The 27,155-nt window shown below is 44.5% G+C and overlaps 1 pseudogene; it reads right to left on the bottom strand.

The window, feature by feature from the left end:
• Positions 1-10,763: 10,763 nt before the first annotated feature.
• LOC112072199 (hedgehog-interacting protein-like) overlaps positions 10,764-27,155 on the bottom strand; it is a 20,365-nt pseudogene continuing 3,973 nt past the window's right edge.

Genomic DNA, 27,155 nt, shown 5'->3' with positions numbered 1-27,155 from the left:
GTCTGTTATTTGGGCTGCAATCTAAAGTGCAGTTAACTCTAATGAACTTATCCTCTGCAGCAGAGGTAACTCTGGGTCTTCCTTTCCTGTGGCGGTCCTCATGAGAACCAGTTTCATCATAGTGCTTCCATGGCTTTTACGATTGCACTTGAAGAAACTTAAAAAGTTCTTAAAATTTTGCATATTGAATYACCTTCATGTCTTAAGTAATGATGGAATGTCATTTCTATTTACTTATTTGAGCTGTTCTTGCCATAATATGGACTTGGTCTTTTACCAATTAGGGCTATATTCTGTATACCAACCCTACCTTGTCACAACACAACTGAACGCAATAAGAAGGAAAGAAATGACACTATTTAACTTTTAACAAGGTACACCTGTTAATTGAAATGCAGCTGGTTGAATGAATGCCAAGAGTGTGCAAAGCTGTCATCAAGGCAAAGGGTGGCTACTTTGAAGAATCTCAAATATAAAATATATTTTGATTTGTTTAACACTTTTTTGGTTACTACATGATTCCATAATGTGTTATTTCATAGTGTTGATGTCTTCACTATTATTCTACAATYTACAAAATAGTAAAAATAAAGAAAAACCCTTGAATGAGTAGGTGTGTACAAACTCTTAACTGGTACTGTATATGCTAATGACAGAAGACAAGCTGAATGTAGGGGAGACTGGGGATGGTTGTAACACTTTTTACCTTTTCGRCAGTTTCTCAGAGATRGTTTATGGTAGTAWATTCAAAACTTGATACAAACAACCTACACKTGTCCTTTACAAATTGGTGTGGTTATAATATATGTAAATCAAACCGCAAATTCATGGTGTTTTCTTAAGTACAAGGAGTGAAGTGTTACAATTTACCCCATGGTCTGGGTTAGTTGTAACAGTGCTTGGGGTGAATTGTAACAGAATGAAAAAGTGCATAAATCATGGCACGCAACTAATTATTGTACACCTTTATTGAGATCATGAGAGCAACATTGCCATGTTCAACATTTCYTTTGGTAGAAATAATAATAAATGTAAATAATAAAATGTTTATTATTTTCCCCTCCACTAAATGGTCTTRTCAACCAACAACAACTATGCTAAACTCAACAACTGAATYTTTGTGGTGTGTGTGTGATGTACGCGCATGCGTGTCTGTGTGTGTGACTGGATGTGACACAATCAGAGTCACAGTTGTGACATTGGTATGGCTGTCCTGGGGTACAGGCTTGGTGGGCCCATCATTTGCATTCCCAGCACTGCTCCCAGACCTCCTTGGACTTGGAATTGTTAAAGTGCTCCATGCACACAATGCAGAAGTTTTCCTCGTTGGAGGAATTTTAATCTTCTGGTTCAATGTGCTTTGTTTTGGCTCTTTTCTTAAGCAGGACAGTTTTTGTTGTTGTTCAGTGTGGTTTGTCTTGGCTTGCTTTTTTCCAGCTGTTTTTTTTATGCAGGGCAATTTTTATTTTTGCCTTCTGAGTGCTTGACTTTTTATGCTCTTCCAGTGCCTGCTTGATGGGTTTATCCATGAAAATCACAGTTTTTCTCCTCAAATGAATATGATATGTGATGTGTATATGGTACATAAGACAGAACGTTACTTAAGGCAAAAATTTAAGGAGGGTGGTTGGGTGGGCGTATATAGCGAACATCTAGCAACCCAAGAGTTCAGTGTTCGAATCTCATTACAGACAACTTTAGCATTTTAACTAATTTGCAACTACTTTTTAGCTACTTTGCAACTACTTAGCATGTTAGGTAACCCTTCCCCTAACCTTAACCTTTTCGCTAATCCTTTCCCTAACCCTGTAACCTTTTGACCTAACTTACCTAACCTGCTAGCCACTTAGGCCACTTAGCCACCTAGCTAAAGTTTGCTACAAACAAATGGAATTTGTAACATATCATACATTTAATACATTTGTAACATATTGTATGTTTTGTGAATTTGAATTACAATTTGTAACATATTGTACAAATGGCAATTCCTAACATATCATACAAATTGTAATTGATAAAATATCATACAAAATGGATGATGGACATTCACAAATTAATACATACCAACGAAACGTACATACAGTATCATACTAAACTGTGTGTCTCGGATTTACGTACAGAATAATACAAAATGCTCTGAGATCAGGTTCTATCCAACCATGCCACAGATGCCTTTTGGCTTCATTCAGACTGGAAGGACATGGTGTACAGAGAGACTGTGGGGACAGSAGGGAGAATAGAACAGAGAACAGAACAGAAAACAGCCATTGGACACAGAGCTTTGGGAGAGATTAGGGTAGAGATGCACACAACACAACACATCACAACACCTCCACAGCCCGTTTCTGTACCTACAGATGTAGGATSTTTATTTGATCACACTTTTGTTGCTGAGATTTTTCCTGTACAGCAGGAAATGCAAACTTGTAGTGTATTCTAGGTTTAGATGACAGACTTGATATGCCCTAATAAAAAAGYTATCAACCCCTAKACAAAATGTATTATAATCCACATAATAATTCACATTTCCTGTTGCTGCAGGATTATTTTTCCTGCTGTAGTTTACTGGCTCAAATTAAGATCTTACATCTGTAACCAAGGATTATTCCTTTGGCTATAGAGGAGGCAGCAGTGGTGCCATAGCAGCGGAACACTTAACCATACACAACAGGGAAGAGGAAACGGCTCCACCAGAATGTGCCTTTACATAACATTGATGTGATGGAAAGGAGTCATGGGGAGAATGAATGTTTGAGTACGGAGAGACTCTGTGTGTGACAGGGTTCTTTCTGGAATATTCCGTTTCTGGAATGTTGATAATGAGTTTTTGAGTACAATAATTCATTTGGAGCATCAGAGGTTGGGAGGCTGGAGGAATGGTGGACTGACTGAATGGCTGGACCAGGGTTTTGTTTCCACTGAGGACGTGTGTGTGTGTGTGTGTGTGTGTGTGTGTGTGTGTGTGTGTGTGTGTGTGTGTGTGTGTGGTGTTGGTGGGGTGTGTGTGTGTGGTGTGTGTGTGTGTGTGTGTGTGTGTGTGTGTGTGTGTGCGGTGTGTGTGTGTGTGTGTGTGTGTGTGTGTGTGTGGTGTGTGTGTGTGTGTCTAGGCCACCGGGAACAGGCCACCAGGAACAGCCATTCGCTGCTGCAATTCAGTATGACAGGAGACTCATAAACACCCACACACACAGACACACACACACACACACACACACACACACACACACAACACACACACACACACACAGTCAAGCTGCCAGCCAGAACACAGAAGGAAAACCACATCTTTGGTAGCATAGAAATCCACCTGTACTTTGTCCTCTTTCTCCCGTTCTTCTGGGCGGGGAGCTCTGGAGCAGAGTCAAGCTTAGTCACCCACTGTTTGAACAGCAATTATGTATGAGACAGGCAGAGTGTTTGGAAAAGAAGGCGGAAGAGAGGGTTTGCTCTTTGCGTCTGGCAACCAATGCCTTGAGCTTCTTTTTCTGAGGGGAAATGAACTATACAGAGTATACACAGAGGGACGTTGTCCTGTTAAGGTGGTCAGGGGTGTGGACATGACTCTTCAACCTGCTAAACCCTCTCTGGTGTGTGTGTGTCACTGAGGTCAACACACACACCCTCCTCTCCCACACACACACACACACATCTCTGCCCGCTTGACCCCAGGGCTCCAGTGTTAGCAGTGGGGCTGGATGGGTAAAGCAGTGTTGACTCTCAGTGGGGTTGGGGTGGATGGAACAGTGTTGACTCTCAGGTTGGGTTGGGGTGGATGGAACAGTGTTGACTCTCAGTGGGGCTGGGGTGGATGGAACAGGTTGACTCTCAGGGGGGGGGTGGGTGGATGGAGCAGTGTTGACTCTCAGTGGGGTTGGGTGGATGGAGCAGTGTTGACTTCTCAGTGGGGCTGGGGTGGATGGAACAGTGTTGACTCTCAGTGGGGGGGTGGATGGAGCAGGGTTGACTCTCAGTGTGCTGGGGTGGATGGAGCAGTGTTGACTCTCAGTGGGGCTGGGTCGATGGAACATGTTTGACTCTCAGTGGGTCTGGGGTGGGTGGATAGTGTTGACTCTCAAGAGGCTATTGTGGATGGAACAGTGTTGACTCTCAGTTGGCTGGGGTGGATGGAACAGTGTTGACTCTCAGTGGGTCTGGGGTGGTGGAGCAGTTGTTGACTCTCAATGAGGCTATTGTGGATGGAACAGTGTTGACTCTCAGTGTGGCAGGGGTGGGTAAACAGTGTGTTGACTCTCAGTGGGGCAGGCGTGGATGGAACAGTGTTGACTCTCAGTGGGCAGGGGTGGATGGAACAGTGTTGACTCTCAGTGGGGCTGGGTGGATGGAACAGTGTTGACTCTTCAGTGGGGCAGGGTGGATGGAACAGTGTTGACTCTCAGTGGGTCTGGGGTGGGTGGAACAATGTTGACTCTCAGTGGGGCTGGGGTGGATGGAACAGTGTTGACTCTCAGTGGGGCAGGGGTGGATGGAACAGTGTTGACTCTCAGTGGGGCTGGGGTGGATGGAACAGTGTTGACTCTCAGTGGGGCTGGGGTGGATGGAACAGTGTTGACTCTCAGTGGGCTGGGTGGGTGGAACAGTGTTGACTCTCAGTGGGCTGGGGTGGATGGAACAGTGTTGACTCTCAGTGGGGCTGGGGTGGATGGAACAGTGTTGACTCTCAGTGGGCTGGGGTGATGGAACAGTGTTGACTCTCAGTGGGGCTGGGGTGGATGGAAGTGTTGACTCTCAGTGATGTAAGCTCCGATGAGACGGGCAGATTAACAGAATAAGGCAAACACAGCTCCGTGCCAAGACGAGACGCAGTGTATACAGATTAATATAACAATGCGCCACGCCAGCGCCCCCATAATCCATTTGCCACAACTCTTTTTAATGTGTTTGGGAAAATGTATCCGCATTCGTTTGAAAAAGCCTACCTCAACGTGGAAACTTGTACCTAGGTGGTCCATTCCGACCCACAGCAGTTGTTTACCTAGCTCTGCTGAGAATCACAGACATACAGGACGGACAGGACGGACGGACGGGGCGGACGGACGGAGGAGGGAGGAGGGAGGGAGGAGGGAGCAGACAGACAGAGGAGGACGCAGACAGCCAGAAAGAGGAAGCAAACATACATACAGTAGGAGGAAGCGGACAGACAGACGTACGGACGTACGGAGGGAGGAGGGAGGGAGGGAGGGAGGGAGGGAGGGAGGGAGGGAGGGAGCAGACAGACAGACAGCAGGTGTGTTTTATGACAGGTGACACAGTGAGTCTGGAGGGGAGTCTAGCTCCTCCTCCCTTGTCTTCCTCCAGCAGTGTGTGAGCTGACACTTTTGTATTAATTAAAATGTACGGCCCCACTGCAGCAAAAAGGGTACGCATCGCACCACTCCTTCCCTCCCTCCCTCCCTTCCCTTCCTCCCCCCTTTCTAGCCCTCTCTCCTCCATCTCTCTCCTCCCATCCTCAACCTGTCTCCTTCCTACCTACCTGTCTCCCTGGGCCGATCCTCCCTGCCTGCAACCCCGTTCTGTGTTTACATGACAGATTGCTCCCCAGTGGGAACCTTAATTGCATCATTTCATGGATGCGAGTCAGTGCGGTGGCCTAGAAAAGGTAAACAGGGATCTGGATCCAGGGCCAGAGAGAGAGGGAGGGAGGGGGAGAGAGAGAGGCCTTTTTTTCAGTTTAGATGCCAAAAAACCAAGACTTCTCAGGCTAAGAGAGCGAGAGAGATATAGGCTCACAATCAAACACGACACATGGCGGGCAGTGATTTGGTTCCGCCTTGTTTGTTTTGATATGTGATAAGGGTTTGGGAGGAATGTTTAGGGGGGGGGGGGTAAAAGAAAGGTGCACATTTGTAGGAAAGCATGTCTTCATCAGTCAGTGGCTCGGGGAATATGAGAGTTCAGCTGCCTGGGTCGGTCACGCACTACACCAGTAGTACTCCCTGAGTCAGCCATGTAAACACATGAAGTAATAGAATACACTACGCAATTAGGGGTGTGACAAAACCAGATACACAACCAGGGGATTGACACACACGGAAACCACCATCGATGTTTATACAGGCCAAATCCAGCTCTCGCACATAAATCAATATTGTTACAAAGCGGTGTGGGCCGTGTTGTTTTAAATCAGCCAATAGAGCAATAGGAATACTGGAAACATGAGAGCAATGTAGATAATGTACRTAAATCCACCCAACTTGATAAATCATCTTTCTCGTGCTGTTATGWTATGTCCTCTCCATAGCATGACATAAACGCTTCATTACATATGACACAAGCACTGATTMMATTTATGTTTTTAYGTCACGTACACCAGATAGGTGCAGTAAAATGTGTTKTTTTAGTACTGAGAGCCTAGCGTACAGCATATYTGTACGGTGTATCCTTCGGTCGCCAGTTGTTGCGGTATTGTAAAATGGAACTGTATGATTAGATTACTATGGAAACCATGATTCATCCTGAAGGAGTCTGTTYAGATGTCAAGTCAGACTGGAGCAGATGCCATGATGATCATTTGTATCCGGTACCCTCCCTTCCAAGAAATATTCATTGACAGACCTTAGTGGCCTCGGCCATCATGTCTACGGCTAGACTGTATTACTAGGCATCTGTTGCAGCGCTGCAGAACTACTATATGATATATGGAGAAACATCAGTAGTCCTCTGAACACCCTTTTTCCCCATGTACAGTGAGCTCCAAAAACATTGGGACGGTGACACATTGTTGGTTGTTTTAACTCTGTACTCCAGCACTTTGGATCTGAAATGATACAAGGACTGAGGTTAAAGTGCAGACTGCCAGCTTTAAATAATAATGAGTGATAATGTATTGTGTCATTTTGGAGTCCTTTTTTATTGTAAATAAGAATAGAATATGTTTCTAAACACTTCTACGTGAATGTGGACGCTACCATGATTACTGATCATCCTGAATGAATCGTGAATAATGATGAATGAGAAGGTTACAGACGCACAAATATCATACCCCCAAGACATGCTAACCTCTCACCATTACAATAACAGGGAAAGCTAGCATTGTGCGTCTGTAACCTCATTCATCATWATTCACGATTCATTCAGGATTATCCGTAATCATGGTAGCGTCCACATGAATGTAGAAGTGTTTAGAAACATATYCTATTCTTATTTACAATGAAAGTGACTCCATAATCTCCTAAATTATTTACCATTCATTTCTATTGKGCACAAAATAATCCGAAACACAACCAAAACAAACAGCAAATGCATCCAACAAATGTGTAGAGTCACAAGCTTGATGTAGTGATTGTGTGCTATGAATATGGGAACAAATACTTAACTTTCTACTACTTGAATACACATACGTGTGAATTTGTCTCAATACTTTCGGTCCCCTAAAATAGGTACACTCACTATGTACAAAAAGTGCTGTAATTTCTAAACGTTTCACCCGATATGGATGAAATTCCCCTCAAATTAAAGCTGACAATCTGCACTTGAACCTCACAGTCATTGTATTACTTCAAATCCAAAGTGCTGTGCTGGAGTACAGAGCAAAAACAACAACAAAATGTGTCATTGTCCAAATACATTTGGAGTTCACTGTAGTGCACTATTTAGGCCAGGACCTTATGAGGTAGCCCTGTGTGGTTTGGACAAGAGTAGTGCACTATTTAGGATAAATATACCATTTCAGTCCCCTATACTACCCAATACGATAATGACAGGTTGTGGTCCGATTTTTGAAAAGCAACATTTTGAAACMAAAKATTTACATTTGTTCTGAGAGGTATTGCAGTTCTATAAAAGTTATACTCACTGAAATAAAATGTTTCTGGGGAAAAGGATTAAATGTATTCTTTCCCGTTCAAATCACAAAGAGTCAAATGTTTTGTCATTCTTTCTCTGTCTGTCTCCCTCTGTTTGTCTGTCCTCCCATCGTATTTGGTTGGACTACCTCTTCAGCTCATGTATACAATATTATAACATGCACTTCTAGCCATCTTGGTCCTACAAATATTTAGCATACAGACTCCTCATGTTTATTCAAAGTGCTGGGTTACACTGTTTATGACAGATATGCCGGCCAGGGCCCTATGGGATGGGGGAAAAGAAAACTATTCCAAATGAAAAGTCATGATTCATGCCACAGATAGTGTATAAACTAAAATATACGCTGCCTGCTAGCTGCTTGGACCTTGAAGCACAATTGCCCAGTTCCACTTTAYGCAATWTTGATTGGCTCTAAACAGTGCACAGACAACTTAGTATTGCATTACTCTGAATAMGGAGGGAGCTGCCTGAGAGGACTGTGTGGTGAGGTGGGTGGTCCACCTCCACTATCGTTACAACCAGGGAGCTTGATTGATATTTCCAGAAGGGAATTAATAATGCCATCGGTGATGGCTGTTGCTTCAGTGTGTTTGTGTGTATGTATTTGTGAGTGTGTGTGTGTGTGTGTGTGTGTGTGTGTGTGTGTGTGTAGGGAGAGGTGAAATTAAGAGTTTAGGTCTGAGCTTCATGCTCAATGCATTTAGTCTGGGAAATGTTATTAAGGTGCTTTAATGACACGTAGGCCTTAAACCTACACACTTATAAAACAGGCTGCTATAGAACCAAAAAGGGTTCTCCGGCTGTCCCCATAGGAGAACCCTTTGAAGAATCCCTTTTGGTTCCAGGTAGAACCCTTTTGGGTTCCGTGCAGACACCCTTTCCACAGAGGGTTCTACATTGAACCCAAAAGAGTTCTATCTGGAACCAAAAAGGGTTCTACCTGGATCCAAAAGGGGTTCTTCAAAGGGTTCTCCTATGGGGACAGCCGGAGAACCCCTTTGTGTACTATAACTACAGGATGTAACATTATCAACATTCTCACCATAACAACTCTTTGAAAAGGAAATCCTGGGGAAGTAGTACTGAACTCCATGGCCATTGTATGTCTTCCAATGACATTCACTAAATATCTTCTAGTGCTCTAGTCTATCAAGTCTATATCAGGGACATATGTCTCTCTCCCTAGTCTCGTTTATACCTGGAGCTAACAGGCGTCCTGTGTCCTGATCTTGTCCACATTTTTTCAATTGTGACTCTTATCGGTCTGCTGTGTCCGTATTGTGACCATATTTTCCTGGTCCTTCCCTGTATGCAAATGATTTGACAGATATTATTTCGAACAAATATGTATTTATTTATTTGAATTCACATATTAATGACAGTCAATGGTGCCACCTGTCAATGGTTTTAGAGGGAGGGATAATAACCAGTTTCCCTGTCCAGATCCATCTATGCAATGCGTGCTTGACTTCCTCCGGAGGTGGGCTGGAAGATCTGATCACAATGTGTCTTGATAGTTTACACCTGTCTAAAAATGTGGGCACAATCAAGCGGTACCGATGTACCAAGTCTAGAACCAACAGGAACCTGAACAGCTTATATCCCCAAGCCATAAGACCGTTAAATAGTTAAATAGTAATCAATAGCTACCTGGACTATCTGCATTGACCCCTTTTGTACTAACTCTTTTGACTCATCACATATGCTGCTGTTACTGTTTACTGTCTATCCTGTTGCCTAGTAACTTCCCTACCCACATTATATGTACATATCTACCCCAATTACCTCATACCCCTGCATATTGACTCGGTACTGGTGCCCCGTATACACAGAGTGTACAAGAACACATTGATCTTTCCATGACGTAGACTGACCAGGTGAATCAAACCAAATCAAATTGTATTTGTCCCATGCTTACTTACAGGTGAAAGCTATGATCCCTTATTGATGTCAGTTGTTAAATCCACTTTAATCAGTGTAGATGAAGGGGAGGAGACAGTTTATAGAAGACCCGTAAGTAAAAGCCCCGTAAGTAAGCTCTTAGTCAACATCTGTTGTTCAGAAAGCATGTGACAAATACAATTTGATTTGATTTAAACGGGCCTCAATCTGTCTCCATTTGTAATCATCCTGCAACAACCTATCATTTCCTTTCCTCTCTCGTTCTCCCTCCCTCTCTGAACAGTAGCTTAACAGACTTTTCAATTCAAGTAAACTTTAGGTAAAACTTTGGCCGAGGATCCACGTTGGCCCTTGGGCTGGCTTTCCCCAAACATTTTCTCAACATCCCTCTGTACACTTTACCTAGCTAGAGAAAAAACCTTCTGTGACGGTGGACATTTGGTGAGTCAAATCWAATTTTATTTGTCACATGCTTCGTAAACAACAGGTGTAGAATAATAGTGAAATGCTCAGTGACGTACATGAAAAGAAGCACTTCCCAGCACTGGRCCACAACAGACAGACAGACAGTGGGGGCAACCTATGTCAATGGATAGTGTTCTTTTACTAAGCAACCATCACTTGCTTATACTGTTAATACTAMTAGTGGAAGGATGTTACGCTATTGATTTACACTCGTAGAACAGTAGAAGACTGTCCGGCTCGACATGTCAATCTCAGAAATCTAGAAATCTAAGGCCAAATAGACTAGCTCCTGTAGACAACCTCTGTGTGCTCAGATCTAACATTACSAGGATACATTTAAGGTGAGGTCACTGTTCCACACCCTGGCAGAAGGCCTCAATCTGTCTCCATTTCATCCTGCAACAACCTATCATTTCCTTTCCTGCTGAATCAAGGATTGTTAGTCACATAGAAATAGAATGAATAGATTCTATGACTATTTTCTACGGGTTGTTATTCAAGAAGAAGAATTCTGCTCTATGCTACATCGTCATCCTAAACGTCATCATCAAACAGACACTATGACGAGGTTTTCAGACATGCTATAAACTTTAATAGACATATAGATATTTCTGAAAAGAAACAAAGATAGCCCTAGGTTTTATTTACAATACATGATCAAAATCAAAATCRTCACATACAGCGGCAAAAACAATTGTAGAGAACTTAAATAACTTTGTTTGCGTAACTACTTAAATAATGAAAACGGTTACTCTATTTTATTCACACCACGCCGTCTCAGCAGCTAAAATGCAAGTTTCACATTAAGTGCTAAAATTATAATATCGACTTTACAGCATGAGTTCCATTTGACGCATTATAGACCAGAGAGAACACTGGCGAGACAGAGGTTCAACAACTGCTGTCATTGAAGTTACAGAGGAGAAAACAAAACAGAGAGAGAGAGTGAGAGGAATTGGAAAACCCTGAACACTTCTAACCATGCTTAGAACGGGAACTCAAAACAAAATATGATCATAGAAATAAAGACATTCCAATTGTGTGGGGGGCAGGCACTTAAAAAAGACAACGTTGGCACAAGATGTAAGAGGTTGCTTTGCTCTTTGCTCAACTACTGTCAGGAGACTCAAGATTAATATGGTATCAAGGAATTTGCAATGGCACTATATCAAATGAACMAATCCTGATCAACCTGTAGATTAGTGGCGTTATGCGATGTGTTTTATACAGTCTTCAGAAGAACGACAACACATCGATGGGCTCCAACATAATTAGAGTCTTTTTTAATTGTCGTTTGGCTCGCCGAAGACGGTTTAGATCCCTGGCTTTGAGATGAGCAAAGTCTTCTTCATGCTGTTCATTTGTTAAGGGATCACAGTTCACCACAAAGTGGATCAAAGAAGTCTGGGTTCATACTTGACACATTTTATCATTCCATCTGTCTTATCTGAACGTCTCACAGTATGTAGAGTAGAGCGTCTGGTGTGAAACCATCTTTCATCTGATCTACCTGGAGGAACTCTTCTCATCCGACTGAGAACAGGCTCCAATAAGTTGGTGGCCTAGCGAAACTTGGATCATTTCTWAAACAAAGACCAAACACCGACCGTTATGCTGCAGTTGAACGCCACAGACAGAGGCGTACTACGGGAAGGAAACACAGAGCGAGCCTTSWGTTGTGTCTCAGTGATCGGTTCCAAACTCTTCCATTCAGGTGTAGACATGCATGGCCTTTAACACACGGTGCTGATCTGTACTGCACGTGTCGCTGTGTGTTTTTATACAGTGGAAAAACACTGCATACATTTTGTGTTAGCAAAAAAAAAGACATGAAAAAAAAAAACACGATTTTTTAAAAGCTTAATGCAAAACCACTTTCTACAAACACCGTCCTCTCCCATACATTATCACAGTTAAAAAAATAAACCCTCCTCTATCAAAACAATAGTAATGCTATATTATTTAGCAAGGCTAAGTAGTACTTAGTTCAGCTCTTATTGTATGAAATATACATCAGCTTCTGTCCCTTTATAACTACCAATGAAGTTGTGTAGCGAGTGTGTGTGTGTGTGTTCAGTGTGAGAGATTAAGAGTGAGATTTGACCTGCTGCGTGCCACTGTGTTAATGTGCGACAATGTCACTGCTGTATGACACCGTACTAGTCCCAACATAATCGTCTGCCCTTGATTGTGAAACACAAAAAACATTACATTACAGTGCGTGGAGTTGATGACTCCATTTCAAATGTATGRAACTGCCGTTGACATTGGGAGTGCAAAGCTATGAGCTCTATCCTAACAATGTCATAGACTCTGTCCCTAATGGCACCCTTGTTCCGTATGTAGCTCACTATTTTTGACGTGGGCCCATAGGGCTCTGGCCAAAAGTAGTGCACTATACGGGGAATAGGGTGCCATTAGGGACACAGCCATATAAACTCTATAGATCTATAGACACCTGTTGAGTTCAAAGACACTCATTCCTCAGCTATGGATCCATTCTGTACATTGGCAGCATGTCAAGTGAGCGATGAACAACAAATCTATACCGCTGTATCATAACGTAGCTTTTTCTATGAAGATGTGCCCACAAAACATCACCCGGAGAAAACAGTGGGTCAAAATAACAATAATCATTATTATTACTGTGACATTGGTCTATTGGTCGTTCATATTAGCGCCTTTAAACAAGATAGTACAGGACTCTGTATGGGGCTCTATACACGGCACAGTAAGATTATCAGAAACTCTTCAGTCAGTGTCAGTATTATTGCATTGCTGATGCTGAAGAGATTGGCATGTTCATTTAAAGGCTGTATATAGGCTGGGTTTTGTTGGTGAAGGCAGACCCAAAGCTAATCCTCAGTATTGGCCTGTCCACTCTCCAGTCCTGGGGGATAAGTTAAGTCACCACGCCTCTGCCCGCCTCGCCATGTTTCAGCTCAGCCGACTCCCCTTCGCTCTCTGTAAGGCTTCAGTCAAAATGGCCGCTGTTTATTTGTTGTTGTGTGGAGAGAACCGCGAAGGGGGTCTCCCTCTGTTCTCAGCAGGGGTGCAGTGCTAATATCAAGTCATCTGCATGGGGCTTCCAGAGAGAGAAGGAGAGGAACTTTCTCCTGGAGAAGAAGAGTATAAAAGAGCTTATGTAGCCACAGTGGAGGTCCAACCATTAGACCATCACGTTGCTGTGTCTGTCTGTGTGATGGTCTCTGGAGGGATGCTTGGCCTGGATGCCTGGTGTACGTAGCCTACCGGAGCTTATGGGCAGGAAGATGACCAGAGTCTGGGTGTTGACGGGGACAGGGTACATCCAGACAGGGGGGTGTCTCTCAGGGGGGAATCACAGAGGAGGGAGGCTCTGCTTGGGCTTCTCCGGTGGTTGAGTAAGGGGGCCGGGGGGGGTGCGGTGGGAGTGGACCCCCTCCCCATGCCCCTATACCATGTAGCTAGTGAGGTTCAGCAGGTACGAGGTCATGTCTATGATGTGGTCCAGGATGCCGTCCTTCTCCTGGTCGCTAGGCATGCCCCGCTCRCCCTTCTCACACTGGGCGCCCGAGTAGCCACTCTTACACAGGCAGTTGTGGGGCTCAACACACACGCCTCCGTTACGACAGGCCGGCTCGCATTTAGCTGTGTGAGAGAGAGAGAGAGAGAGGATATCTTGACAAGCGATAACAAAACATTCATAAACACTTTATGTGGGTCCACTATGGATCCAAAGTAGTCTATTTGATAAACATCAACATTACTCAAGATATACAGTAGAATTCTTCACATTATTGTGTAACTCTTGTTATACAGTAGGTCTCAGCTACTCTGCAGAGGGTTATTATGTAATGTTATACTAATATTCTAGGTTATGGTTGAACACTTCAAACAGCACTTTCCTCTGACTCACCCACTCTGCAGAAGGGTCCCTCCCAGCCGGTGCTGCAGCAACACTTCCCGGTGGGGGTGCAGTGTCCGTTCTTACACTGCCGTGAGCAGGCCGTTCCCAGCAGCTCCGGGGCCTCCACCTGTCTCTGACACTCCTTAGGGACCGCGGGCCTGCAGGGGCCACACAGGGAGGGCAACGGTCACACACTCTAAAGGCTCATGCACACTGTTCTGAGTGAGGCATTACATACGGATATGTGGCCTTTCTTTCACCACACCATATTCTCACACATACACACACACACACATACACACAATAGAGCAGCAGCAGTGGTAGCAGAACACTTAACCATACACAAACAGGGAAGAGGAAACGGCTCACCAGAATGTGCCTTTACATAACATTGATTGATGGAAAGGAGTCATGGGAGAATGAATGTTTGAGTACGGAGAGACTTGTGTGTGACAGGGTTCTTTCTGGAATATTCGTTTCTGGAATGTTGATAATGAGTTTTTGAGTATAATAATTCATTTGGAGCATCAGAGGTTGGGAGGCTGGAGGAATGGTGGACTGACTGAATGGCTGGACCAGGGTTTTGTTTCCACTGAGGAGTGTGTGTGTGTGTGTGGTGTGTGTGTGTGTGTGTGTTGTGTGTGTGTGTGTGTGTGTGTGTGTGTGTGTGTGTGTGTGTGTGTGTGTGTGTGGTGTGTGTGTGTGTCTGTCTAGGCCACCGGGAACAGGCCACCGGGAACAGCCATTCGCTGCTGCAATTCAGCATGACAGGAGACTCAAACACCCCACACACACACAGATGTAGCACACACCCGCAAACATATCCAACCACACTGCCAACAGGCAGCATACTAAACAGACATATTGTGATCATCTCATAACAAGACAAACATTGAACACACGCACTGGCCCAAAGGAGGCTTAGAGTATGATCATTTCATATCACGCTACAGCCCGGCTCAAAAACCTGGAAATAATATAGGAGGTTCTACGTGATGGAATTCAAATGTGAAGTGCCTGTTAGCTTGTGTGCGTTTCTGTGTGTGTGGATGGGGCCAAACAGCATCGACTAATGAAGCAAGAACAAGCCTCAGCCAGGCAGTGTATTGACATATCCATCAGACACACAACACACACACACACACACACACACACACACACACACCACACACACACACACACACACACACACACACACACACACACACACACACACACACACACAGTGGTAGTGGTATGGAAAACAGAGAGCCTGGTGGGAGTGCTGTGGAGTGGCCAATGCATGTGTGTAGAGTCTGTTATGATGATAAATGATGCTGGACTCTCTGCCTGCTGGACTCTCTGCCTGCCTGGGATCTCTCTGCCTGCTGGACTCCTCTGCTCTGCCTGGACTCTCTGCCTGCTGGACTCTCTGGGCGCTGTAGAGACCTAATGCTGTAGATAAAATATAGCTAGAGAGAATGCTGTAGAGATAATGCTGTAGAGACCTAATGCTAAGCGAGATAATCCAGCAGAATATAGCGCAGATAATCTTAGCGAGATAATCGAGACAAGAATATAATGCTGTCGAGATAATGCTATAGCGAGATAATCCTAGACAGAATATAATGCTGTGCGAGATAATGCTGTAGTGAGATAATGGCTGGGGAGAGCTCTAATGCTGTAGAGAGAATGCTGGGGAGACCTCTAATGCTGTAGAGAGAATGCTGAGGGAGACCTCTAATGCTGTAGAGAGAATGCTGGGGAGAGCTCTAATGCTGTAGAAGCAGAATGCTGGGGAGCCTCTAATGCTGTAGAGAGAATGCTGGGGAGACTCTAATGCTGTAGAGAGAATGCGGGGGAGAGCTCTAATGCTGTAGAGAGATAATGCTGGGGAGAGCTCTAATGCTGTAGAGAGATAATGCTGGGGAGAACTCTAATTCTGTAGAGAGATAATGCTATAGAGAAATAATGCTATAGAGATTAATGACCAATGCACAGACAGGAGCCACAACTGAATGTGATATTGGGTCTGGTTGTGAATGAACTGACTTACTGACTGTGGTTGGTTAGGGCTCAAAGGAGGTACTCCTGCCTGTGTTGTGTGAGTGAGTGAGTGAGTGAGTGAGTCCTGGTCAGGGTTCTGGGGGTATTGAGTGGGCGTCGGACACCGTGGCTGGGAGAGTGTTGTCTGACAGCCACATTGACTGATGGCAGTCCCGGGGCAGTACCAGAGCCTAGAGGGGGTCTCTAGGGGGGTGGAGGGGTGGGGGCGATTCCCATGCTCCGCTCCCTCAGCACCCACCCAACCCTGTGCCTTTTCTCATCCACACTCTGGGCCTTTGTTGTGACAGGCTGCACGTAGTTAAAACTGAGAGAAGGAGGACGAAAGAGAGAGGGTGGGAAGTGATGGGAGTGGGAGAAAAGAGACCAGGGTGAGAGAGAGGAGAAAAGGGGGACAGCTAGTCCCTGGAGGATTGGGGTACAACACTGTTAATAGTGTCAGGCGGGCAGGGGTCAGCCACGGCTATTGCCCCTCATCAGTTTGTATTAGTGCCATGGGTGGCCATGGTCCCGGTGAAAACAACACTGCGGAGCGCCACTTGACAAAGGCAGTGGGTCAACAGGCACTGTGGGAATGTATTAAACTCGGCGAGGACACTTGCATAAAACACAGACTGATGAAGACTGATAAATTAAAGGAGGGCCGCTTATTAGTTTGAGTGTCCACGGGGCTGGTCCCAATGATTTATATATACACTAGTGACTGATAGGGCGCTGTTTTGAAGCCCCCTGAGCCTCCATCTTGGCACTCCCTCACGTTGTATTTTTTTGGGGACAAGCTTTAGAAATGCATTTATTAATGTCTACATTCGTTTTTGCCACATTCATTCTATTACAGACACCTTAATGCATAATCTTAAATTATATTATGTGAGCTAAACATTAAAAAAAATTATTAAAAAATATATAAAAACCTTTTCCTGAAAGTATATATTTTTTAAATTACTAATGTTACTGTCCCCGCTACAACAAAAAAATACTTCAATACATGTAATTTTGACCTTAAAACATTTAATTGAAATACTGTAGAATTCCATTAATTCCTATGGAGGACTGCTCCTACTGYGGGGAGTGCCAATATGGCCGACCGGTGGCTTCAAAAACCTCTCAATGGCCAATACATATCATCAGCCATCTAGGGTTTGTATACATTATTGGCTGGTTTCCAACACTCTTAGAAAAAAGGGTTCCAAAGGGGTTCTTCGGCTGTCCCCATAGGAGAACTCTTTTTGGTTACATGTAGAACCTTTTAAGGTTCCATTTAGAATCCTCTGTGTTCTACCTGGAACCATACAGCGTTCTTCAAACGGTTCTCAAATGTGGACTGCCGAAGAACCCTTTTAGATTCTAGATAGCTTKTTTTTTTCAAAGTGTAGTCCTAGTGGCAGAATGGAGGAGGGAGGCGAGGTGGTGGTGGGGGGGGAGGGATGTATGGAGCTCTGCTTGGCTCAGCTGCCTCCCTTCCCACCTCCCCCTTTGTTCCAGAACAGGAGACATCAGCCAGGGACCATATGCTGAGCCTGATCCCRGATCAGCTCCCTCTTATTCACAACACAGCCCTCTTTATAATATCTCACCGCCTCAAAAGTCACCCCAGATCAAATCATACAGCTGATTGATATAGGGGATGCTATTAGTGAGGGATACTCTAGCGACTATCAGATTTATTTCACTTAAAGCTTTGATAGTGATGGGTGGCTGGTAGCCTGGGAGTTGGTGGGGAGGGTTTTGGGAAGGAATGCGTTGGGGCTATGTGCTGGGGCTTGCTTGATTGGCATGAGGTGTATGTGAGAAAAAAGCCCTGGAGTGGTGTACATTGTGCCTCCCAACAATGGCTAAATCAAACGGCCCAGTGTGAGTCCTTTGGCTGTTTTGTCATCCGGCTCCATTGTTTGGGGGCTTCTTTGTGGTTTCATCCCTTGTTTTAATTGTGTCAGAAATGTACTGTGTATTGTAGGAGCCAGGGCCATTCAGTYGAGCTGTGGAGCAGCTTTGTCAAGGGCAGGACCACAGTAGTGCAGCAGCAAGATTTAGGAGGGACATCTGAATAAAAGAGCTGGCTTTTTTAGCCAGAATATATGGAGCTGGGAGCTATCGTACCACACACACTGAACACACACCACACCACACCACACCTCCCTGCTCCTTTCTCCCAGTACTTCCTGTAATTTGTGACTTCCATAGTGACTTCATAAAGGAGGTCCCAGAGCCCTATTCTATGTCCACTGGGTCTTCTCAACCTCTTTACTCAACACAATTCAATCAGAGGACTGCACCTGACTCAACTAAACCCTAAATTGTGTGAAAAGTATATTATGACACAGGAGAACCATTTCCTCCCTCTTGGTTGGATAAAAGCCTGTTCAGGTGGAAGGACAACTGTTTTTATTACCGTTATCAGCAGGAGTTCTTACTGTTTCAACTCTCTACGAAAATGATTTCTCCCCCCATTCAGGTTCCAGATGGAATCGTGAGGACTGGATAGAATTTGGTTTTGAATAAAAAGTGGTTCTGTCCCTTCCATTCTTTATACGCGATAAACAACCTGGCAGTTACATACTGTACAGCTTTACAATGTGGCCAGTGACATCCCCCACATAACCAACCCACCCAAAACCTGGAGGCGGTGTGTGTTTGTGTCTCTCCTCTCTCAAGGAATAAATCCTCCTCCTCCTCTGCTTCTAAATGGATGTTAGCACCAGAAATAAATAAAAGTCTCTCTCTCTCTCCCATGGGGACCTCTGACTGCGTGTGGCAGGGCAATTGAGATAAGACATATTCAATGGAAGCATTGCATGTCTCAATCAGACATTATACTGATCGGAATTATAGAAAGAGGGGAAAAGGAAACATTAAAACAGAACTGAAACCCGTTGAAGCCTTGGGGGAAGACGGCATATCGTGTGGTGTGTGTGTTGAGTGTGATGCATATGGACTAGGTTTGAATCCTGGGCAAGGCCCGCCAGGTATTTTTAAACAGCTCTGTCTCCTTCCACAGTAGAGCCAGTAAACCAATGCCACATGATCCTACTTCTGCCTTGCCTCTGTGTTGTATATTTAGAAATGAAATCTCACTCAGTACAGAATTTCCACGACAGTGTCCACATGGGACAGAGACAAACGTATAATGATGTTACTGAGACGCATGGTGCCTATTATTATTGGACGGTACCCGACTGACAAACAAATACCTACAAATGAAGTCAGCGCGCTGCCGCGGACGTGTGTTTACCCCAAAACATTGCAGGGGGGTTTAGGTGATTTTCCTCTTTCACTCCCCTCCCCAGCCTCCTGCCTCCTAAAGCCCCCCTCCTCTTCCCAAACATACATGTAATGGAAAACACCATTGTGGGTGGATGTTTGGGACCCCCGGACCACCACAGGCTCGCCTCTCAGAAATACAAGTCTTCTGTGAAGGAGGAGGGTGGAGGGGCGCCAGGTACCCCAGAAGGGTAGAGGGAGGACGGGTGGCCCACCAGACGTGATACAACGCAGCAAGGTCAGAAAACTTAGCTGCCCCCTTCCCTCCCCCTCTCCATCCTCCCTGTAACGAGATACTTGAATAGCGAAGTGAGTGAGTGAGTGTGTGTGTGTGTGTGGTGTGCGCGCGCGTGCGTGTTGTAGAAGCCGGATCACCAGCACCACACAGGCCCACTATACAGACTAAACAAGCCCAAAATATGGGTGGAAAAGAATTTTGTTTGGGAAAAATGTGTCCATGCCAAAAAAACATAAATAAAACGTTGAGCGGGGTAGCAAGGGGCCCGTAGAAACATCGTGTGGCGTAATTAATTCGTGACTTGGTTGGTATTGTGCATCACCTTAGCAATAAATTAGCCAGGGATCTGTTTCTTATTGTCCAACACAGCACACACACACACACACCCACACACCACACACACACACACACACACAGCACACACACACACACACACACACACACACACAACACACACACACACACACACACACACACACACACACTCCAATAAAGTGAAATGGACTTAAGGAAACATTATTCTGTGGCCTTCCTAGACTTACTCCCACTGTAAAGCCCAGTGAAATGTTTTTAGATGCTCCACATGCCTCCCTGCAAACTTCACTGAAGCTGAAGAACCTACATGAGGGATCTCTAGCTCTCCATTCCAGCTGAAAAGGGGACTGGATGATTTCTGGGTGGCTGAGGGTGGAAAGACACAGCTTGAAGAGCGATTGTTTGAATTAGAAAGTGGAGGATCTGGTTGTGTTCAATGTCATTTTCTCATGATTCAGACTATATATCAGTGACATCAAGGCCTACACATGTCTCAGATGTTGGCTACAGTGGAGGAGGACTTCATACACCCCATATACGTGTGTATGGTGTTGCTGGGAGAAATGTTTTTCACATGTACTTAGGGTTGACGCAAACATCATTTGTTAAAGATTCATGATTATCGAAAATATTGAATAGAGTAAAACACATGGTAAAATGTTTAGCACGCATACAAACAATGATTAACAGGCAACCATCTCCTCTAGTAATATTTATTCACCAGAAACTCCAGCACATTATCAGCTGTGTGCGACCTGGATTGTTGGGACGCAGCGGGGCACATTTTGGACACAGCAATCCCTTCATAAACCCAAACCACCAGATATTCCAGTCACATGAACAAATTCTCTCCCTACGACTATGAGGAAAACATTCCACCGTCGACAGGTGCCCTCCGTTCTCTCCGAGGATAAGACAGCCCTGCAAACGCTACGAAAATACAGCGAGCCACGTGTGCTCGCTTTCTCTCTCTCTCCTCGCTCCTCTCTCCCCTCTCCCCACTATCCTCTCTTCTTCGTCTCTCCTATCTCCCTCTCTCTCTCTAACAGGGCCCGCTGGTAGTGCGATGTTAGAAACGGTATGCTTACCTCCAATTACCCGCTGAGATTTGTGTTGGCCCGGGAACCGGCCGTTGTGTGATGATTTGTTTAAGGGATAAGAGCCCTGGTGTGTGCGTGCGTGTGTGTGATGTATTGGAGAGGTGTAGAAAACAAGGGATGGAGGGAGGTATGACATTCCCTCCCCTGTGAAGTTTGATCCTGCATGCCCAATATCTGCTATGTGTAGGTATATGGGCAGGCCACGACACACATGCACACACACACAAAGAAGTTGTGTTCTTTACTTTAGGTCCACTAGCTTGGTAGAGCTTCCACTGTGTGACTGTGCCATGCTTTTACTGGTGGCCAGGATGTACACTTCACCTGGGGGTGCAGGACGAACAGGGGTTTACATGGGAAATGTGAGTCAGGCATCAGCCCTATCTAGGAGAGAGCAAATAAGAGAAGAGGAGGTAAAGTGGAGAAGAAAAAGCAGGGGAGCAGAGAGAGAGAGAGAGAGAGAGAGAGAGAGGAGAGAAGCGGAAGGAGGAGAGAGAGGAGAGGAGGAGAGAGAGAGAGAGAGAGAGAGAGAGAGAGAGAGAGACGAGAGAGAGAGAGAGAGAGAGAGAGAGAGAGAGAGAAGAGAGAGAGAGAGAGAGAGAAGAGAGAGAGAGAGAGAGAGAGAGAGAGAGAAGAGAAAAAAAAAAAAGGCAACCAGTTAAGAAGCCTGGTGCCACAAGAAAAGGACAACCTGTGAAGACCAGCATTGTAAATACAACCCATATATTTATGTTTATTTATTTTCCCTTTTGTACTTTATCTATTTGCACGATAATTTGATATTTGTAATAGTCTTTATTATTTTGGAACTTTTGTGAGTGTAATATTTACTGGTAATTTGTATTGTTTATTTCACTTTTGTTTATTATCTAGTTCACTTGCTTTTGGCAAGTGTTAACATACAGTTGAAGTCAGAAGTTTACATACACCTTAGCCAAATAACATTTAAATCAGTTTTCATAATTCCTGACATTTAATCCTAGTAAAAATTCCCTGGTCTTAGGTTCAGTTAGGATCACCACTTTATTTTAAGAATGTGAAATGTCAGAATAATAGTAGAGATAACTATATATTTCAGCTTTATTTCTTTCATCACATTCCCAGTGGATCAGAAGTTTACATACACTCAATAGTATTTTGTAGCATTGCCTTTAAATTGTTTGATACTGGGTCAAACGTTTCGGGTAGCCTTCCACAAGCTTCCCACAATAGGTGGGGTGAATTTTGGCCCATTCCTCCTGACAAAGCTGATTTAACTTAGTCAGGTTTGTAGGCCTCCTTGGTCGCACACGCTTTTTCAGGTCTGTCCACAATTTTTCTATAGGATTGAGGTCAGGGCTTTGTTGTCCTTAAAGCCATTTTGCCACAACTTTGGAAGTATGCTTGGGTCATTGTCCATTTGGAAGACCCATTTGCAACCAAGCTTAACTTCCTGACTGATGTCTTGAGATGTTGCTTCAATATATCCACATCATTTTCCTCCGTTCATGATGCCATCTATTTGTGAAGTGCACCAGTACCTCTGCCGCAAAGCACCCCCCACAACATGATGCTGCCACCCCCGTGCTTCACAGGTTGATGGTGTTCTTCGGCTTGCAAGCCTCCCCCTTTTTCCTCCAAACATAACGATGGTCATTATGGCCAAACAGTTCTATTTTTCATCAGACCAGAGGACATTTATCCAAAAAGTACAATCTTTGTCCCCATGTGCAGTTGCAAAACCGCAGTCTGGCTTTTTTATGGTCGGTTTGGAGCAGTGGCTTCTTCCTTGCTTAGCGGCCTTTCAGGTTATGTCGATTATAGGACTTGTTGTACTGTGGGATAAGATACTGCTGTACCTGTTTCCTCCAGCATCTTCACAAGGTCCTTTGGTGTTGTTCTGGGATGATTTGCAACTTTTGCACCAAAGTACATTAATCTCTAGGAGACAGAACGTGTCTCCTTCCTGAGGCGGTATGACGGCTGCGTGGTCCCATGGTGTTTATACTTGCGTACTATTGTTGTATAGATGAACGTGGTACCTTCAGGCATTCGGAAATTGCTCCCAAGGATGAACCAGACTTGTGGAGGTCTACAATTATTTTTTTCTGAGGCTCTTGGCTGATTTCTTTTGATTTTCCCATGATGGCAAGCAAAGAGGCACTGAGTTTGAAGGTAGGCCTTGAAATATATCCACAGGTACACCTCCAATTGACTCAAATGATGTCAATTAGGACGTATCAGAAGCTCTAAGCCATGACATTTCATCCACCTTTTTTTTGAAATTTTCCAAGCTGTTTAAAGGCAGTCAACTTAGTGTATGTAAACTTCTGACCCACTGGAATTGTGATACAGTGAATTATAAGTGAAATAATCTGTCTGTAAACAATTGTTGGAAAAATGACTTGTGTCATGCACAAAGTAGATGTCCTAACCGACTTGCCAAAACTATAGTTTGTTAACAAGAAATTTGTGGAGTGGTTGAAAAACAAGTTTTAATGACTCCAATATAAGTGTATGCAAACTTTCAAATTCAACTGTATGTTTCCCATGCCAATAGACCCCTTAAAATGATATTGAAATTGAGAGAGAAACAGAGAGAAAATAAGGGAAGAGGCCCTGCTCAGGGTCCCTGCAGTGCTGCACTTGCCATGGGACTTGTGAGAGAGTGAGTATCACGGGACAACTGAATACTCCTGACTGGAACCAGGCGAGTCATTTAATGAGGAGCAAGCCCACAACACGGCTCCATAAGAGGACAAATTGTAAACATGTGTCAATGGGGCCCTGTTGTGGGAAGCCAGCCCAGCTCAGCACAGCCCTCCACCATTCCCCTACCCCCGTACCATTTACAAATCATGAACAAAAGCAAAAATCTTCAACTAACACCACGCCAAGATACTGGCAAGTCCCATGGTTAACCCTGTGTGCCCGTTGTATGCCAATATGGATAATTMGTTTTCTGCAAAACATGAGCTCACAGTGAGTTCGTTTGTCAAACGGGGATACAATGAATTGGGTTCAGTGGGTTTGTTGATGTAGCGAACCTAACCTCACCTAAGATGGTATGACTGGCAGGCTGGTAAACAATAACACAGATCAGAAACATTCATCACCAGGTGGCCAACTACATGCTATATCAGTAGGCTCCTTGAGGCCTGGTGCTATCGTATGGAAATGACCATATAATCCTTCAGGAAGCAGGGAGACTTTAATATCCTGCTGCTGGAACGTGCCATGGAGGAAAGGTGACACGGCGGGAAGGGATGGAGGTATTAGTTCCCCTCACACAGCGTGTGTGACCTCTGTTGGTTTTCTGGTYCAATATCATGAATATCACTCGAATAACGGCTTGAATTTCAGACTCCGCGGACATTTTTCCCCTCACTTCCTAATCTCGGAAAGTCAATTGGAGCAGTCTTGTTTCTCAACCCAACCGAGTGGAAACATGTTGAACATTGACATCGCACTCCAGGGATGTACTATGTAAATACATGTACCATTGTTCCATATACAATGCCCCAATGATTCTGAACTAGAGTTTTCCACAGTTTTGACATCTGTCATTRGGTGTAAACACGGATTTCAGGAAGGCTTGACACTCTGCAATCTATCTTCTGCATCCAGACCCTTTGTTGACAAAAGCTTTCACTCATAACATCAGCTCAGATGTAGAGAGACACCCAGAAACACACAGAAATTGACATATAATAATGTGGCTATACATGTAGGGGCCAGTCTTTAGACTAGAGAGAGTTGGGCTGGATCCCAAATGGCACCCTATTCCCTATTTAGTGCACTACTTTCAACAAGGCCCATAGTGCTCTGGTCAAAAAGTACTGCACTATATTGGGAATAGGGTTGCCATTTGGGAAATGCCTTTGTGCTGGTTCTACTGACCTAGTTGGTCCTCTCCAAAGCCCAGGATATGTCCCACCAGAGCGGAGCCACAGGAGCTGGCTGGTCCCCAGACACAGAGCTTTCTCCTGCCACTGGTCCTCGCCGCCGCTGAGCCCCTTCTGGAGGATCCGCAGGTCCTGAAACGCACACATACGCACACACACGAGCACACACACAAAAGCACAGCGGCAACATCAGTACACTGTTACAGTAATGCTAGCATTAAGCACAGGTCAGGGGTCAGCAAAACGACACATTGTTTCCTTCCAGGTCACAGCACAACAGATCTTGTGTTTCAGTGCCTTAGTGTGCATGAAGTCTTCTGGTTTCTAAAAAAACATGATGCCAAAATCCTCCTCGCCCTTTCACACAACGTGCCCCTCAAAAACTGAAATGAGACTAAGTAGCTGAGCGATGCCGTTTTCCAAACACATTGCCATGATGTCTCAATAGCGTACTTCCTTCAGCGTCTTTATTCCTTTGTTTATTCAAGAAGGCGAGTTTGACTTCAGCAAGAGAGGAAGATTAATTATCAACCAATGAAACGTGTGAACAACACGAGGCCGAGCCAAACGGATCAACCAACCGGGCAGGAAATCACGTCTCCATTTACAGTGAATGAGCCTGAGCAGTAGTAGTGTCAGTAATTGTGATAGTAATGTTTTCCCCCAACGTGGATGGACACTGGGTTTATGTTGGCACGGTGACCATGGACAGAATCAGGGATGGACGTCAATTGGCATAGTGTTTACCTCAGAGTTACGTTCACCATAGCAAAGTTGGCTTACTGAACACAGCTGTTTGTGTTTGTTCAATCAAGTCAATGAACACCTAGAACCGTTTGAGAATGTTCCAAATGAGAAAACAATGACGGTTTGATTCAAACTAGCTACACATTTAATCTAGATCATTTTGACGATAAATAAAAACCCGTTATAATATTTACAAACTTATAAGCTTACCCGTTCTTGTCTCCGAAAACATAGCTCCCGTAGAGCCTTCTGGACTGGACGCTCTGTAGATGAACCCTCCCACAGGTGCTGCTCCTCCACTGGTCGCCAGGTCAATGATGGACGCTCGTTCTCTACAGAAACACACAGATACACAGGCCTCAGATCAGTATTATAAGATGGACACCTCGTTTTCTACAGAAACACAACAGATACACAGGCCTCAGATCAGTATCATTAAGGATGGACGGCTCGTTCTCTACAGAAACACACAGATACACAGGCCTCAATCAGGATTATTAAGATGGACACCTCGTTTTCTACAGAAACACACAGATACACAGGCCTCAGATCAGTATCATTAGATGGACGCCTCGTTCTCTACAGAAACACACAGATACACAGGCCTCAGATCAGTATCATTAAGATGGACGCCTCGTTCTCCACAGAAATACACAGGTACAGGCTAGATCAGTATCATTAAGATGGACGCCTCGTTCTCTACATAAACACACAGGTACAGGCCTCAGATCAGTATCATTAAGATGGACGCCTCGTTGTCTACATAAACACACAGGTACAGGCCTCAGATCAGTATCATTAAGATGGACGCCTCGTTGTCTACATAAACACACAGGTGACAGGCCTCAGATCAGTATCATTAAGATGGACGCCTCGTTCTCTACATAAGACAGCAGATACACAGGCCTCAGGATCAGTGTAATTACAGAGGTTGTGCCCCAAATGGCACCCTATTGTCTTTAAGTGCACTATTCTTTTAACCAAGGCCCATAGACTCTGGGTCAAAAGTAGTGCCCTGTACATATAGTGCACTATACACACAGTATATAGTGCTATATGACACTTGTAGATCTTCTACAAGCTCCAAAAAAACGAATTCAGAATGATTGTGGTATTTTAAGTCAATTTGTGTATCCCCTTCCCAAAATATTAATCCTTTGGAAACATATAGCATTTGTCAAAAGTTATTATTTTCAGCCTAAAGATAGCTGGTCATTTGACAGCCTGACCAAAATATGAACTAGCATACATCTTAAGATAATTACACTCATTAATGATGGGCGTTGCAGGGAGTGTTACCTCGTTTATTCCCTACACTCCCTACACAGTCCAAAATGGGTTCTGTGGCTGTTCCCTTAGGACACATATGTTCAGAGTCAAGGCCCGCGGGCCACATCCGGCCCGCGAGAAGGTTTTTTACGGCCCCGGGATATCTTGATTTATTATTAGAACCGGCCCGCAGACCGCCAGCAACCGCAGGCCCG

The sequence above is a fragment of the Salvelinus sp. IW2-2015 genome, unplaced genomic scaffold (genome assembly GCF_002910315.2).
Source record: "Salvelinus sp. IW2-2015 unplaced genomic scaffold, ASM291031v2 Un_scaffold1853, whole genome shotgun sequence".
In the NCBI taxonomy this organism is placed as follows: Eukaryota; Metazoa; Chordata; class Actinopteri; order Salmoniformes; family Salmonidae; genus Salvelinus; species Salvelinus sp. IW2-2015.
The sequence above is the reverse complement of the archived record's forward strand: the minus strand, read 5'-3'. Positions and strand labels throughout refer to the sequence as shown.